We start from the raw sequence: 18,749 nt of genomic DNA, 5'->3' as shown, positions 1-18,749 counted from the left end.
AGAAAACAGAACTATAAACATACAAATTTGCGTAGTGTACTAATTTTTGCTATTTTTGCAGTGAACAGAAAACTGAAAAATTGTACACACGAAATTGATTTTTAACACTTTAAAACACTAATCATTTTTTTGAAACCGAGAAAATTGATACCCGCGAATATGTTCACTTGACAGAATAAATGAAAAATGGCGAACACAAAAATTAATATGTTAACTGTAATTAGATCATAACATCCCTTGCTTCTTATTTTAAAGTGAGTCAACGGGTTCAAATATACATTTGTACAAGGGTGGAAGGTCCTGGACATTTCTTGTATCCTTAATGAAAGGTCCACTGGATGAAAGAGAAAAAAGTCCTCAATAAGAATAAATTAAAAGTATGGTAGGTACAGGGAAAATGACATTTCAATGATCCTACATCAGAAATTGAGCATTCCAGACCTTGAACTGGGGCTAATTTGAACCCTGGATAATTCTTCATTTTCCAAGACAAAAAATCAAGCTAATCAATGGAGAATTCTTAAAATTTATTAAATCATGTTTTACAAAAAAATTCTCTTAGGACAGTTGATATGCTTTTAAGTGTAAGTGTTTGTAAGAATCAGGCAAAATGGGAATAATCAGAAGCATGATGTCAAAACTTCACTGATCTGACAATTAAATATCACTCAAGGATGCTTTCTTCATTTGAAAAGACCATTATTTGATCTCTGTATCATTGAATTAAATTTGCTCGGAAATTTTTCAACAGAATCTTAGAAAAATAATGTTTTTGACAGAGTTAACTGCCCTTGAAATGTTCATGTTCAGTGCATTTCAATGAAATTGTAACTCAATGGTCAAGCATGATATGGGAAATCTTGTCTGTTTTCCTTGATTCTGATGGTGCAAATAGTCAAATTACATTATCAAAATGGTGGTTTTTTCACACCATGTTTCACCCACTGCCTTATTCTTACAGAGACTGACACTTAAAAAATTCTACCAAATCTTCTATAAGTTCTATTGTGACTTATGATTTCAGAACCCATTAATTTGCTATTGCCTTCCTTTCCAATATTTTCCTATTAACATCACTTACCAAAGGAATTTTAATAAGGAAAGTTAATGAATGACACAAAAAACAAATCTAATGTCTAAGAACATAGTGTACAACAATTACCTCTGGCAGACACTGTATCCAAAGAATTAATGAACAAGCTCTAAAAATGAGGGAAAGAATTCCTACATTCTATCAACAATGTATCTTTCACACTCTAGAAGAATTAAATCTATTTTTCCACAACAGAACAAACAAAAAACTCAATCTAAATTAATCAAATCTTTCCCATACATCAAGAAAGGAATCTTTTGTTTACTTTCTACAGAAAATCAAAGACATTATGATAGAATTGTTCTGGTAAACATCTCAAGTGGGTTCTATCAGTATCTGTGAAGTACTGTACATAGAATTGATAGAACAAACGATGGAACCCTTACTCACTTAAAAACAACTGGAACAAAAAAGAAAAAGTTGTATGGTAGATAAGGCCTTCAAAACTAACTAAACAGGGTTTGACACTTAAGTGTCAGTCTTTGTAAGAATCAGGCAATTGCTGAAACATGGTATGAAAAAAAAACATTATTTTGATAGTGTAATTTGACTATTTACAAGATCAGAATCAAGGGAAAAAACAAGATTTTCCATATCATGTAGCTGCATTGAGATATAATTTCATTGAAATGCGCTGTAAATGAACATCTGAACATTTAAAGGGCAGATAACTCTGTCAAAAACTTTATTTTTCTAACATTCTATTGAAAAATTTACGAGCAAATTCAATAATCAAAGCATCCTTGAGTGAAACTATGTTGTCAGATCAGTGGGGTTTTGACATACATGTTTCTGATTTTTCCCATTTTGCCTGATTCTTACAAATACTTACACTTAACTGCTTTTATATACTGTACATTACTTGGTAGTCTATAAGGGATAGAAAAGAATTGATTGAAGTTTAACATCTTATGGCTGTGGTAGATATTTCATGCATCTCAGGATGAGATTTTATCAAACAGACCCTGCTTTGTACTAGTCCAAACACCTGAACCTAACTTTTAAAATGCTAGCCTACAGAAACAAGACTGCAGGTAGGCATGTTATCCCAATCAAACACATAATTCTGACTCAATGCCTACCAGTTGTCACTGTATCTCTTTAATGCCATGTTCTTTGCTACTAATTTTAAAGTGGTAAGAGAACAAATCATGACTTTCTACACTTGAGGTAAGCATGTTACAAAAAAGTCCTTCGATTTTCAAGGATAAGTCTGGGAAGAATAATCATGAATAAATGTTACTATGGATAAAGGTAGCTGAATAAAATATACATAATGATAGAGAATTCTCCTTTTTCTCGGTTTTCTTTTTGCCAAAGTCAGAAAATGTATATATACTTTCTTAGATGCTCCTGATTGAAAATACTTCCTGACAAAAATGTCATTTTACAATATAGTACATACATGTAATACTACTACAGAATACATACATCAGTATCCAATTACATTTGATGGAAGTGTTATTTTACAGAAAGTACAGTGAAAACTAAAGGTTATTTCTACCTTGAGAAATCCATTAATCATATTGGTAAATTTGCCCATTAACTAACTCTTCAACTTTCAAGTAGGAAGATATATCAGTTTATATACAGTTAATTTAATGGTTCCTATCACTTTCAGCCACCCTGACATATCAGCCATAAAACTGACAACCTTAGATCTTCTCTATCAGACAATCAGGTCTATCTAACCTATATCTTGTCATAAACTACACATATTTACAGAAACCACTGGTAAAGAATTTCAGATGTAACTATCTAACTATTACTAATTTACATACAGGGTTAATGCAAGATTTCATTAGGTGGATGTGGGGTAAAAGGGTGAACAATTGCCAATTGAAACAAGGTGAAAATTTGTTTAAATTTTTTTATTACTTTTGTTATTTGAGTGAAATCAAGTTTTAAACCAAACAAATTTCAATTTTAAAAATACATTTTTCAAGTATAATAATGGGGGTGTACTTTCTTACATCTTGCTATCAAGACAGGAGAAAGGTAATAACAAATTTATCTACATTTAACTTTTCTTGTCATAAACTTCACATCTTTACATGAAAAATGCACACAAACCACTATTTATCTTAAAAATGCACAATAACAGAATTTCAGATGTAACTATTACTTATTTATACACAGAGTGGGATCCAAGATATCAGGTTGATTTTAGAGGGGGCAAGTGTTATGATAAATAGAATAAGTTGCCACTTGATTGATTGGTTGTGGTTAAACACCCAATCGAAGCAAGGCATGACATTTCTTTCTGAGTGTATTTGTGAATTATTAAAATTTCAAGAATACATTAGTACACTTCCCTGATTTATTTTTTTTTGGTGGGGGGTGGGGGGTGTGGGGGGAGAGAGGCCAACCTATGAATTTACCCACTGGCACATGTTATGTCATGAGACAGTAGAAAGCAAGAGTGACACATTTGATAGAGATTAAATCAGACTGCTGACATGTGAAAACCTGTGCGATTAAGATCTAAATAATGCATTTCTACAACATGCACAGAAATAAATGAGCAAAAGCATAGCTAAAACAGAAAAAAATAAAATAATAAAACTTTCATTACTTCATAAAATCTATCATCTATTATTTCAAGACACTAAGAATATGAGACTTACATGGTGTAAACTGTGCTATAATAAAATACAAAGAATTTATTTTCAGGAGATTCATGTGAGTAAGTACTTTCAAAAGTACAAAGAATTTATTTTCAGAAGATTTATTTGAGTAAGTACTTTCAAAAGTACAAAGAATTTATTTTCAGAAGATTCATTTGAGTAAGTACTTTCAAAAGTACAAAGACTTTATTTTCAGGAGATTCATGTGAGTAAGTACTTTAGAAAGTAAAAAGACTTTATTTTCAGGAGATACATGTGAGTAAGTACTTTCAAAAGTACAAAGAATTTATTTTCAGGAGATTCATTTGAATAACTTTCAAAAGTACAAAGTATTTATTTTCAGGGGGTAAATATTTTAGTTAGTACTTCCTAATTACGTGATTAAATCTAAATGAATTAAAAAATATACAGTAGTCTGATCTTCAGGCATCTCAAAAACCCCTTTTACAAAAATATAACAGCTTCCATGTAAGTAATCTTTCATGTATGGATTACATAATCAAGAATGACAGAAAAAAAAGATAACAAAGCAGAGAAAAAAAACCAAAAAAAAAACAAAAAAGAAACTATAAAATTACAAAACTTTGTCTTACCTGTTACCTTTAACGAGCTATTATCTTTCATGGCACACCTAGGTTTGGGTCATTAACACCTTCTACAAAACAATAACATTCATCATTTATTGATCATCTTCAGAGATCATCTGATTTGTCATTTGTACCTGCAGGCCTCTTTATCACCTCTTTCCTACACTAGTAGGACTAATCAATTGTTATTTAGAAGATTTATCCCTAAAAATCACTACTGTAACAATGTATTCAATCCTCACATGACATGCACTGCTATTTTATGTTTAGTTCTGTACATAACACTTTCCATTGAATTGACAGCTGATTGTTTGCAGTACAGTGAAAACTGTCTAATCCAAACCCTTTCAAGACTTAAAAAAAATGTTTGGTTACGACAGGTGTTTGGTTTACCAAGGTGAAAAATACATTAAAATTGATAAACAGGGACTTTTGAAAGTGTCCAGTTAAAATAGGTGGTCAGGTTATTCAGGTTTTAGTTTAGACAGGTTTTACTGTGAAAGAATTCAATTATTCTGCTTGGTAAAATAAAATTCTAGCAAAAATTATGACATAACTAAATGTCCAGCCATGCACATTGATGTACATTGTATTTGTTTATATCTATTCTGCAACAGATATAACTTAATAAAATGGCCACCTAAAGATTTGAAATAAAAATAGATAAACAGACAAAATGGCTCATATACATTGTCAATTAAATTGTAAAAAGCTAAATAAAATAATCTGGATAAGCATCTTTCTTTTTTCCTTAGATGCATACTGTACATGTATATTTATAGGTTGATGTTAGGCCACACAAAGTTAATTCTCTGGTTCTTAGGTTTGTTTTTTTTTAAATGATAAGGGAGGAAGAATTTTTTTTGTACTTTTGTATTGTCCCAAAATGTGAGGAGGTAGTTTTTTACTTTGTACAAAACCACACGAGGGGATGAGGATGGTGAATTTTTGTTGTCAATTTATTGATGTAAAAATAAAAAGTGGCCATGAAGCACTCCACAAAAGGGATGAGTGAGGGCTTAGGAACCAGGAAATGAACCAAGCATTGCCATAAGTCTTAACAGAGGCAATCTCTGTTATTCAAAATAAAGGGGCATAATGGTACCTCTAACTTCAAAAAAAAAATTAGGTTTCAAGTCACATGAATAACACCACAAAGTAGTGTGTCTCTCATACCTTTATAAGGAAAACTACCACATGAAAATCAGTCATGTCGTAAATAAGGATTGATATATTATAAATCTGAACCTTCATTCGTTTTACATACATTATTGTTGATTATATATGTACTTGTATGTCAATTGCACTACAGCTTGATTTGTATGCAAATTTGGACATAGATGGCATATAACTCCAATTACAGAATCTTAAAAATAAACAGAACAAAAGCACATAATATGCCCGACCCCTTTTTCAATTTTAGAATTCCCATAAGCAGGAAAACAATTAAAAACAAAAAGAAGTTTGCTTGCATGAAGCCAAGTATTATACAAGAAAATGATTGATTGATTGATTGATTGATTATAGCTTAATGTCCTACTGCAGATATTTCATACATATCATGACAAGAATGTTAGACAAAGTGAACAGACCCTGAGCCAAATCTTTCAGGGATTGACACTAACAGTAGTCTGGTAGCCTTTAGACTTGCTACATGTCCCTCTTTATTATATATATGACACAGAAAATCTATGTACTTACCCTCTCTAATAACACCACTAATTTCCTCTCTCCCGTAATAATTAGTAGATTTGCTATCAGAGGGATACATGCAATCAATAAACTTTTTCATATATTCTTTAATATAAAGAGAGGGACTTGTAGCCATGTGCCCCCATAATTTTGGAGAGGACTACTAGAAACATTTTCATGGTAATCCTATGGGCTAGCTAAATTTTGTCTTATTTTTCATGAGATCTAAGAACAGAAACATCATTACCCTCTAGGGACTACCTGTTTTACCTCTGAAGTAGTCCTTTAGACCACCAAGTAAATGAAGATAGTGTCAAACCCTGTATTTGTTGTGCTAGCTTAGAAAAAACAACAACCAGGAAGGCATGTTCAGAAATCAATCGAACAAAAAATTCTGACTCGAAGCCAACCAGTCTATCACCAAAATACTGCATTCTTGAGGGAGACTTGATCATTCCTCTGCAAAAGTAATACAGACTTGAACATTCTATCCCACAAGTGCTGACTTCCAAAAAAAGATACAGACTTGATTGTTACACCCCATAAGTGCAGGCTTCCAAAAAGTGATACAGACTTGATTGTTCTACCCCAAAAGTACTGGCTCCCAAAAAGTAATACAGACTTGATTGTTCTATCCCAAAAGTGCTGGCTCCCAAAAAGTAATACAGACTTGATTGTCCTACCCCATAAGTGCTGGCTCCCAAAAAGAGAAAATTGAATAACCATCCTACCCAATAGGTGCTGGCCTACCCCAAATGATACAGAAATGAGTGCCCTTCCTTTCACAGACATGACAATCATGTTGAAGGTATAAATGGTCAATACTTTTTGTGGAAATCTGCTAACCAACAAAAAACAAACTGTGGATAAAATAAGAGAAATTCTGTCATTACAGGTGCTTATCATATTTTACATCCTGATGCAATCTGAGTATAAACTCTTTCTACTTGTACAGTATACGTTATTTTTGAGACATCAAGCTAGCTTTCTTTGATGCTCAGATTTCAGCAATTAATTTTCTTAAACTAATTATGGTTTTCCCCCAATTTCTCTTTGTTATCATTGAACCTACACCATTTTAAATACAACTGAAGCCAGAATTATATTTGAACTTTAGAGTTGGTAAATTAGACATTTATCACTTACTCCTTACATCATTAGCACTATATCTAAGACCATCCTATTTTTCATTGCACTTTAAAGATGCAGATCCTAACCTTAAATGTCACGTTTGATTAATGAACAACTCAGATATACAGCCTTAACAGAAAATTCATGTCAATTGCCCAGCAACAAAGCTCAATACAACCATATAGGATCAAACTTTGAAGATAAAAAAAAAGCTGAAGCAAACTTCATAAAACAACAAATATAAATGTATCAAATGCAGAAGAAGAAAATTAAAAAAATACATGTAATTGTAGCACTTGTATTACAAATAGCCAAACGACTAAGTATAGCAATATGAAAACCAGAAAGACCACAACACAAATAAAAATCAAAACCACAGACTGTTCCACTCCTGATAAGTTAATCAACAAGGTTTAGATTCACAATGATAAAATGTCACTAGGAACCATGAAAAAAAAGATAAGATGTAAAATAAGGATACATGTACATGTAAGCTTATTAAATTCACATTCATCATTTGAAGGTCAACTTTTCAGAGGTTATTTTAAAGCATCAAAGGCATTGAGGTTATTTAAATAGACAGAAAAAATGTAATCCTTTTTAATTCAATTTTAGTATCAAAATTTAACATGAAGATCATAAAAATTACAAAATTTTGTCCATGAGATCATTAATTTAAAAAATTTTTTTTTTTTGCAATCAAAAAGTGTACTACTTCTGAAAATAAATCAGTGACTGAAATATAAATCATTCCATATAATACAGTTCAAGAGAGCATTTACTGACACTCCTATTCTTCCCTTTCAAAATAAAATTAAATTTAGAGAGGAATATAATTTATTTAATAATGACATGAACTTGTCCATTTTGAAAACCTCTGGATCTCTTGCTATACCCTTAATCTCAAGTCATTTTTTCATTCTACATTAACTACTGTGAAAATACTATTGTTTGTGGGGCACCAATTTTCGCAGTTTTCGAGGGTTCGGTAAACCATGAAATTTGGTACCCAACGGAAAGGAAATTTCCTGTTGGTTTGTTTGATAGAGTTGTCAAATCCACATTTCAAGAATCCACCAATGATATTTTTTTTCCTAAACCATGAAAATTTCTATCCATGAATTAAAGTGCCTTCACAGTATGCCATTTTAAAGTTATCAGCAAAACACCATTGGAAATGACAACTACAAGACTCAAGTACTGATATTCAATATTTAATATTGCCTGCTTTACACTTATCACCTATCAAGTGGTCATCTTACTGAGTTGGTATCAAATCTTTACAAAGTTGTATCAATGTATGCGAGATGCTTGTCCTAATTATACATGCCAAAGTAATTTAACCCTGCCACATTTTTTGCACCTCTTTCAAGTCAGGATTTTCTAGCCTATGCATGTAATGTTTCATTCTCACTTTCAGTTTACTTCCATGTTGCTGGAGTATACTGGGGCAACTATTTAGCTGTACCTCTGTATGTTTTAGGGCCAACTGCAATCTGTCCTGAGATGTAAATGTTTCCTTTTCATTCATTGAAGACCCATGGATGGCCTTGATATGACATTTTTCATCCTGGTGGGGTTGTTGTCTCTTAGACATACTCACCATATCCATTCTTGTTACTATCAACAAGCACACTTAATTCACTGAACAACCCTTCCATATGACATCTTGATATAATTTTAACATTATTTATAAATTATATTTATAACTTTTTAAATAAACTTATTCCATTAACTACAATAAATATCAAATCAACAGAAACATATCTATTCTTCTTATATAGATAGCAGTGTTTTATCAAATGTTTCGAGTGTAATAAATTTCAATTATTCACACTATGTAATAAATTTAGTAATTTCACTCTCAGACATCCTACTGCCAAAATGTCACAACATGAATATGAATCTGCCATTCACAAAATTTAAAATTTATATTGAAAAAAAGCAACGAATAATGAAGGAAATCTATATAATAAATAGGATAATCAGTTGGTTATTGAGAATGACCAATATATGATCATACAGGCCAAGAACGAATAAGATTTAATTCATGCGTGGAACAAGTTCCACACACTCCTTAAATCTAGGCATTCTTAGATGCTCGTAATCTTATTTTGGTTATTCACTCTTACCAATTAATTATCTTATTATTCACATACAGTTTTAAATTTTCAATAAAATCGAAAAGGTTTGAACAGCATCAAAAACTGTGTCTTCACACCGTTGTATCACATGCCAAACTTTTATTACAGCCCTACTTTGAATTCACTAGCATTCATTTGCAAGGACTCTTATACATTTTATATACTGCAAACCAAACCTATTTAAATATAAGGTAAAGTGTATATCACATGGCAAAATCTGTATCACATGCAGAATCACCCTTGCTTAATATCAACCCTTGGGCCAGAGGCTCTCATGTTGACAAACATGTAGATTTCTTGAGATGATACAGCAAATGATTCAAGATTTTGCCATATTTAGTGTAGAGAAAAGAGGGGTATAGTATCCATTCTGCATGTACCTGTGGTTTAGTTACCAAACTCTTTAGTTCAAGTTCAAAATACTTAAACTTGATGCATCAGAAAATCTTTCCTAAGGGGACAATATATGCAAAATTAAAATTGATTGATCAAGAAATTTCAATATAAAAAAACTTTTTTTCAAATGGGCCAACCACCTTAAGAATAAGTCAGTGACAGATCCAGAAACCCTGAAAATGGGGCCAGCTAACTGGCCTGGTTTGGAGGAGGCAGCACCTCCAGAGACTTTCAATCAAACTTTTTTAACATAAGGAAGTTCAGGCCTCCTGCCTTATCATAGATCCACATATGGTTTCAAAGTACTGTGAAAGAACTTTAATTCGTGGACACCAATTTTTGTGGATTAGGGAAGAAACACATGGCTTCATAAATTCGTGGTTTTGAGGTTTTCAATGAACACATCAGTTGAAATCTCATTTTTTTTGGGAACCAAATTTCGTGGTTTTGTCTACCCACAAAAACTATGAAAATTGGTAGCCCATGAACATTAATACTTCCACCGTAGTACCATAAACATGCAAATAAGGATATCTAGTCAAAACTATTTATCTTACATTCAACACTGCATGCAAATGGGAAAAAACAGAGCAATTGTTTCATTGATAAATATACCCTCTGTATGAAGACAGAAACTAGATCCATCTCGTAAACTTCATTGCATATAACAATAGCTAATGACATTACTTGCATGTTACACAATAAAGACTAAGATTATATATCAAGTATACCGGATATCTTCCTGAGTCCCACCTGTCTATTCCTTTTGTTCTCACTGAAGTGAGATATTCCTAAGTCTCGGACTTCATTGAAATCTATCGTACATTTATGGAAAAAACTTTATTTCCTGTTTTAACTTGCGGTAAATTCATCTTTAAACAAAAAAATAAAACCCTAAAAAGTAAGTTACAGTCTTTCATAAAAATCCTGTTCACTGAGGCAGATATTTGAGCTAGATAAGATTCCAACAGTTGCACTTGTATTGCATAATAATTCAAATTTGTGATGATGATACAGAAATTGAAATTTCTTTTAAGGTTATAAAATTAGTTGAGAATTTAAAGTAGCCATGTGCAAAATAGATTATTATTCACCTGACTATAGCCAGTTCTAATAATTTTGAAAATTCTAAACTTTCTACGGGAAAGTTCCACATGAAAATCAGCTTTCCATTTAGCAAAATCTGCTTTTCTAGCTTAAAATATCTTATATAAAATTCTTATATTTCTACTTTCTAAGGGTATGTAGCAGTTGAAAATAACTTTCACTGACCCAAATTTCACTTGCCTCTGGTAACAGGGACAGGGGAATCCTAGAACACTGATAGCCCTGCTCAGTTATTACTGATTAGAGTAAATGTCGACCAGATAAATAATTCTAAAGGTAAGAGTAATGATCAAGAGAATCAAGATTCGAGCAGTAACAATTGAATATATTAGAGGTTAAAGACAAAAAAGGGATAATGGACACAAAAAAAAAAAATAATAATAAAAGAGCATGAAATTACCAAAATTGTACTAAGAAACAAAAATAAACGAGCAACCCCAACTCAACTAAAAACTGGGAGTATGGTCAAGGTGCACCTGTAGGGTAAGTGTCCTCTACTTTTCTAGAAACACTAGTCGAGTTGCTCATAAAATTTCAAATCCAGGGTAATGTGAAATACTTTTTCATATCATTTACAAAGGTAGATTAAAAGGGCTTCAGGGAGCCTGCCCTTCCCCAATTTAGGCCTGAGGAAAAATGTGGTTATCACTGCACCTCATTTTTGAAACTGCTGAATCCTCCACTGATTTATCACTGATGTCATTAATACTATTTTTTCCTAGCGCAACTCATCTATTTTTGAAGATCTACCCAGCATTATAGAAAACCACATTGGGACTTGTGGTTAAGATATATTTACTTTTTGTTATCTGAAAGTGGAGCAATCAACAAACCTATTAATAGGTACTTAATAGAAAGCTTTAAGAAGAGTTGCACTTAAGAGATTTTAACATATAAAACCCTTAATTTGGATTATCTTACTTTGGATTCCCCTATCTGTAACTATATATGATGCCCAATTTTCCTAAAAAGTTTCATCAAAATCCCTTGAGCAGTTTAGGATGAGTTACGAGCTTTCCACATGTAAAATCCTTAAGTTGGATTATATCTCTTCAGAGTTCCCCAACAGTTACTTTACCTACATATAATGCTCAAACCTCCATTTAAAATTTCATCAAAATACCTTCAGGGGTTTAGGAGGGGTTGTGCTTGCATGGGTATAAAAACCTGACTTCTTGTAAAAATCTATACATAATAATGCTTGTCTTCAATTGTGAAAAAAAGAAATATTTTTTAGCTTGAAATCTTGATTTTTCAAAATTCTACCCCAAAAATATTCTTGCCTTGCTGTGCTCGACCTTTGATTCTACCTATGCCCCCAAACTCTGAAATCCTGGATCTGTCCCTGATCACTGCTTTCTTTCAATGAAGTACAGGAAATTCTGACATTTGGACAGTTACAACAGGAAAACTTCTCTGATTATAAACACTGAAAATATCATGGCACTTTGATGATGGGTAGGTAGTAACTGATACAGACAGATAAACTGCTTTAATGATTTACCCTTCATTATGGTGTGTCTAGTGCAGTAACACCAGTTTCAAAAATATCTAAGCATTTGCTCCATTAGAAGGTAAAAAATCTGTTACAAAAATGTGTAATGGATAGTCAGATGGATGAGATGATTGCATAGGTGTAAACTTTTGAAAGTTCTAATGTGGGAAATCTCCCTCTCAAAATTTTTCTCAAAGTGGGAGATTTGGCAAGTTTTACTTTTGAGACATGTTTTGAAAAGAATTGAAATAATTCATTACAATTTTAAACTGAAAATTAAAAAAAAACATGACAAATTTCCAAGAATGTGGCTTAATCTCCCAGTTTGATCTGGGAATGAAAGCAGGAGACTGACTAAACTTTCATGAAATATGGAGAGGCTGAAGCAGAAAGCCGCAGACTAAATATCTGTGTGATTGCAATATTGATTTTACTCTATTGGGGTAAAAACAATAGCCCCTTTTTGGTCTACAATTCCTAAATAGTTTTTGGGTCAAAAGGATATCAACATGTTAATTCTTTCTATTTGTAATGGTTTTCAAACAATTGTCATGGTCACTAAACCCTTTAAGGAACTATCATACAGCTTTGCAGAGCTCTTGAATCTGAAGAAGAAAGATCCATTTTCTTTTCTATTTTTCTCATGCTTATGAAATTTGTTCTAAAAATAACATTAACAACTATTCCTTAACAACTCATCTACCACAATAACCAACAGACTCTCAAAGAATGTGTGTGACCAAATTTGGAAAAGACAAGGCAATATAAACCAATTTGTACAAACTGGTGTGAGGAAATCAGAGTTAGTTCCCCTGGATCTATTCTCAGCATGGTGATTTGAGTGACCCAACTTAACATGAGTTTAAAACATTTGAAGGTGTAAAGGAAAAATATTTCCTTCCCTGAAAGCCTATATTTGAAAGTGCATAAGGGTAGTGGTTTCCTCCACATTACATGCAATAAGGTCAAGGAAAAAAATATGTCTGTTTGAGGTTACATTGGATGAAAAAATCTAGGTAAAATCATTTTTTTAGTTATCAAAATCATTTTACCCGAATACAGGAACTTATGGGAGAATTTCTTGACTTAAATAGTGAGTGCTCAAATAAAAAATGGTAGTCTAGCAGCAACTCATAAAAAAAGAACAATAAAATGTGCAAGGGTAGGTAGGATAAACTTAATCAGATAATTTTTCTAAGGCTGAACCATACCCCACAGCTTCCATGAATGAAAATTCAACAGAGATGGATCCATAAATTCTGAGAAGGAGAGGGGGAACTGAACTTAATGTTTTTGTACATATTACCATGACCAGACTCATTTTTCAATGCGTTTCTACATAGATCTTAAGACGGATTTAATTATCTACGCAAATAGCAAGAAGTTAATGAAGAAAAAAACATATGTACAAACAAATCTCAGTCTGATATGTAAATATTTTCACAATAGGTTTATTATAGAGAAATTATCCAGTCTACTGCCTTTCTATCACTGACCTTCATCAACTTGTCTGCTTGATTTTTTACCAACGATACTGGGATTTCGGGTGCTAAACCGGACTTCAAGTACTGTACTAATTCTATTTATTTTGTGTTTGTTTCTAAAATTGTTTCTTAATTTGTTTGTATAGGGTTACAGAATTTCAATCAAGAACAGCTGCTCCAAGCTAATATTGATGATCACTAATTCAGTCAAAGGTCAAAAAGAAATAGTGTTGCAAGGGTACAAAGAGAATTATCCCAACGGACTGACATTTGCAACGGAAATAATAAGTACATTTTGCAACTCCAACTTCTCACTTATATTCCACAAACATCACTTACATTGAATTCATACATTTTAAGTCATATCAGGCTTCACTCAAGTGAGCTACATGTAGTTCAATGTCCTTTAACGTGAATCTTATTTAAGATTTCCACCCAAAATTCATCCCTGAATTGTACAGGTTTTAGAATAAATGTTTGATAATCTGAAGATCTATTCAAGGGATAGATTACACATTTCTGTCCTTATGTAACTAGAAAATTCTGCCTGGTATCCTAACACAAACAAGAGTGACACAACGAGTGCAGAGCTATTTGGGAAGACACAATGAATGTGACACTATAGAAGTAATGTTTATCTGTACACAACAACTCGTGTATTTTGATATACCCACAGTTCCTTGTGTTGATTTAGATTATCATTGGCTGTACAGTCCTGCATTTATTATGACATCCCAAACAGCTCTGTGCTCGATGTGTTGCTCTGGTTTTTTATGTTAGGATTCCTGGCATGGTAAATATATAATTCAAACTTAGATACTTTACTCCTATGGTGAGGAAATGCTTATTATTATTTTTCTCTTGAAGCCCCAGTTTCAGTTTAAAAGTGAAATACTGTAATTTATACCCCTTTTAATCTTAGATATGAAGTACCTGAACTTTACTGAGAATAGAGCTGAGTATCATGTTGAGAGTGTATGAAACTATATATAACACTTCAAAGTGATGCAAATTGATCATATGTAAATGTATCATCATCAGCAGTTTATATTTAGTCATTATTTAGGAAGCCAAAAGTCCTCTAAATTTTGATTAAAATGTTGAAGAGCATCCTAAATTTGTATAACCTCTCTTTTGTGCATGTAATCACTTTCAGCTTTATGGCACAAGTAAGACAGAAAACTAAATTGGAGACAGAATATAAAGAAAATAAGCCAAATTTTAGTATCATGATTCAGGACACTTTCATACAAGTATTGTTCTGACCAAGAATTGATAAAGATGATCAATAAACTGAAAACAATTTCCTGCCACAAATTGATTAAAATTTTGAACACTTTTGAATGAAATTCTATGTCTGAATACATAACATCAAGAATAGAATTGGCTATACAATGTTAATAAACCAAACAAGAGCTCATACATGCTTAAATTCTTACATATCTAAATCCCTTGACATCCCTTAATTATTCATCGGAACATTTCTAATACTAAATAAATGAGTCTATAATTGTAAAAATTGTACTTACAACAAAAAAACAGACATCAAAGAAAATAAATACAAATGCTTCATGCAATACACAAACATTTAAAAGGAAAAACTAATTTAAAATCTAATTGTAAAATGAAGTTAATTAGAGTAAAACAGCAACCTTAATAACAATAAATGTGAAAATTATTGATAAAACAAAATAAGAAAAATAAAACAAGTATTTACCTGCAGACAACTATCTATTCCTGAGGTTTTAACACTGATGAACTGTCAGAAATACAGACCTAGGTTAAGTTGAGCGTGTAATGAAATCAGTAAGAAAATAGTATTTACATCTGGTAGAGAAGTGATGGGCTGACATCACTAAAACATTGTATCAGGGTATGTCCAAATTTATATGGTTACTGATACAGTGCTTCACTTGTGAAAAGCAGAAAAATAAAGGCTAAGGTCAGCAGTGGTGGACCCAGGGGGTTGGTTCTTGGAAAAGGAACCTTCACCCTTAAGTTGAAAAGTTAATTTTGCGCAAAATCTGGGCAAATTTGAGCAAATGACAGCCTTGGAACCCCTCTATGCTTGAATTTCTGTATTGGATGCCCCCTTTAAGAAATTACTTGAGATCTGCCCTGGCCATCAGGTCTGTGACATACTATAAGGCTTTTGATAAATAATGTATTGGTAAGTTAAGGCTAAAGAGTAATCAAGGGAACCAAGGTTATAGCGGTAATCAAAAGAATGTAATCCAGGGACAAAGACCAGACATGGAAAACAGACATACACAACAAAGAACATAAAGTAACTAAAATCATACATACAAAGTAACAAAAGTAAATGAGCAACTTGGACTCCACTAAAAACTGGGAGCATGGACCAGGTGCACCGGTAGGGTAAGCATCCTCTGCTTTTCTAGAAACACCCGCTGAGTTGCTCATAAAAAGTCAAGTCCGGGGTAGACAAACGAGGAAAGGAAAACTATGACTAAAACTAAATTCCTATGATAAGTGAAATAACTTTTGAGTACTAGAGTCTTTAGGCTGTATTTTGTTCAAAAACATTTCATAATAAAAAAGTAGAAATGTTTAACATACAGGGGCGGGTCCCGGTGAGGGTGTAATGGGCATATGCCCCCTTTTCTTTTCAAAGAAAAAAACAAACAAAAATCTATCATAATCTGCTAAATACTGCATTGAATATGGCCATTTATCATATTCATTCAACAAGTCATAATCTGGTTTCCTTATACACTGATTCTCGTAATTATGCCTCCCCTTAATAAAACTTGGATCCACTCCTGTAAAGGTGCAAACTCGGTATTTAGATCTCGTTTACAGTGAAAATAGGAAATAATAAACTTTACTTAATGTTTATCTTATGATTGCTGTATGATAAACAAAACAATCATTTATAGAACATGTTTCAACTCATTAATTCCAGTGCAACTAGTGGATTAACTCCAGAGTCATTGACTTCCATTTTTAAAATAGTTTGTCAAGTACTACATGCACATAATATTCAAAATAAGTTTAAATATCAGGTCATTGTATATGTTTTGTATATTAGCTGGAAGAAAATTTTTAAAAAATGTTTTTTCTCAGAGAAATAAACAAGAATCCCTCTCAATTTTTACACAAAAGTATGATAAAAAATATGCAAAAATCTTTTGGTTCACTGGAAATTATTTTGTGTAGGTTTTATATTACCTTTTAGGCATAGTTCATGTGGTGGGTACTGTAAATTGTAACTAAATTAAGAGAAACTTTTTGTGATTATTAAAGACTTCAGTCTTGTGATAAGTGAAGCCTTTTGTCTTGTGATACATGTAAGCGAAGGCCTTGGTCTTGTGATAAGTGAAGACTTTGGTCTAGTGATGTAAAGAGTTTGGTCTTGTGATAAATAAAGACTTTGGTGATAATCAAGGCTTTAAATAGAGCCTGTGAAATCATAATTAAGTAAAGGCTAAAATATTAAGCTAAGACTAAGGGTCCTTATGTAAGTTGAGGCTGAGGAATTGTGATCAGCAAATATAAAGAAGGTCTGAGAGAGAAAATAACACATCCCAGATTTCCAATATCATGATACTAATGACACTAGATATTTATTGCTTGGAAGGGTGTTTCAACTTGACACAATCTCAATTTCCTTTTTGCCCCTCTTTTTATCACATATCTATGTTAGCAGTAGAAGGTAGCCACTTAGCCAAATGCTAGTTGAGCTTGAACATGGCTTATTAAATTTTTATGCATGGCTGATTCAAATACAATCGACAGCGGTAACAACAATGTCTATGCCTTTATTTCTAAAAATTATAATGTGGCTAATGGAAATTTTCTACTGCTAACACAGTAAAAAGAGTATCATTACCAAACCAAGGTCAAAATATCTACACATGCTGTAAACTTATCAATGCCTAGGTATAATAATGCAACATACTATTTGACAATTGCTTCAGTAGTTTACAAGTGACTGACTAAGATGATAAGGTACTGGATAAGGTCACCCATATCTCTGGTAAGGTCAGTGCAGATAGACTTGCTATACAGGTAATCCCTTTGTTCTCTTGGAAATAATAGAGTGATGGATTATACTGAAGGCTCTTTAGTTTCTGTTAAGAATGTTGGAGTTCATATTTGTTCCATACATGTTCTTATTATAAAAAAAAAAAACTGCTGAGCAATCAATATATTATAAGTATCAGACATAAGGTGATTCATGCATGTCGAAAACCCCCATAAAATTCAGTCTTATTTCTTTTTCAGAAACAGTTACTGATCACATAACCAGTCTTACATTTTCTTTTGGTTGTAGCACTTTTGAGATAAAAATCATATGAAATTTACACTTTGAAAGACTTATCGTTCTTGATTCGGCTTCATTTGGTTGATTTCAGTGGGAGATGAATGTATTATCTTCTTAAAAGCGCAGATTTGGATGCAGAAAAGATTGTTGTTATGTAAAAGTATAGCATAAGTAGACTGAAAAAGCATGAAAATCGTTTGTTTGATGGGTTTTTCTTCACCATGAATCACTTCACCATTGGCACTGTCTGAACTTAATATGGACTGGTACAAAATTAACTAGAATTCCTTTGTTGATAGTCCCCGTGCAGGTCCGGGTGTTTAAAAAGAATAGGCCTGCAGCAGCGCTAAGCTTGTCGTAAAAGGCGACTAAATAGTGCTCAGAAACCTAGCCGGGGGTTAGGCGCTCTGCCCACAGAGCAACTGGGATGTGTGCCCCAGGTGGTGGAATGGGGTACCCCTGGCATGTTACATGCTGGGGTTGTCAGGCTATAATACGGAAAACCTGACCGCAAACCATAGTGGTGCACCGTGCTGGGAAAGATGCCACGTTCCTCACATGTTAAGGAACCCTGCTGTGGTATTCGATAGGAGTAGGAACCTTTGCGCTCCGCCACAGGAGGCTAAATTGCCCGACCTTACCCATTCCCCCTTTTTCTAGTGGCAATCAAAATTTGTCGACCCTGTTGTCCTTGTGACCCATCCT

At 32.8% G+C, this 18,749-nt stretch overlaps 1 protein-coding gene across 5 annotated transcripts in view; it reads right to left on the bottom strand.

Moving 5' to 3' along the window:
* The window catches only part of LOC148626152 (protein sprint-like), a 67,429-nt gene that overhangs the window by 42,752 nt on the left and 5,928 nt on the right, over positions 1-18,749 (bottom strand). For 2 of the 5 annotated variants that reach the window (XM_088569875.1, XM_088569880.1), the window contains exon 2: positions 4,314-4,375. The gene's annotated coding sequence lies outside the window, so the exon portion shown is untranslated. Of the gene's footprint in view, positions 1-3,720; positions 3,736-4,313; positions 4,376-15,473; positions 15,516-18,749 lie in introns of all 5 variants that reach the window. The other 3 variants (XM_088569879.1, XM_088569878.1, XM_088569876.1) reach the window with 3 other exon arrangements.

The sequence above is a fragment of the Perna viridis genome, chromosome 2 (genome assembly GCF_037379345.1).
Source record: "Perna viridis isolate PV_CMFRI_1.1 ecotype Kerala chromosome 2, ASM3737934v1, whole genome shotgun sequence".
Lineage (NCBI taxonomy): Eukaryota > Metazoa > Mollusca > Bivalvia > Mytilida > Mytilidae > Perna > Perna viridis.
The sequence above is the reverse complement of the archived record's forward strand: the minus strand, read 5'-3'. Positions and strand labels throughout refer to the sequence as shown.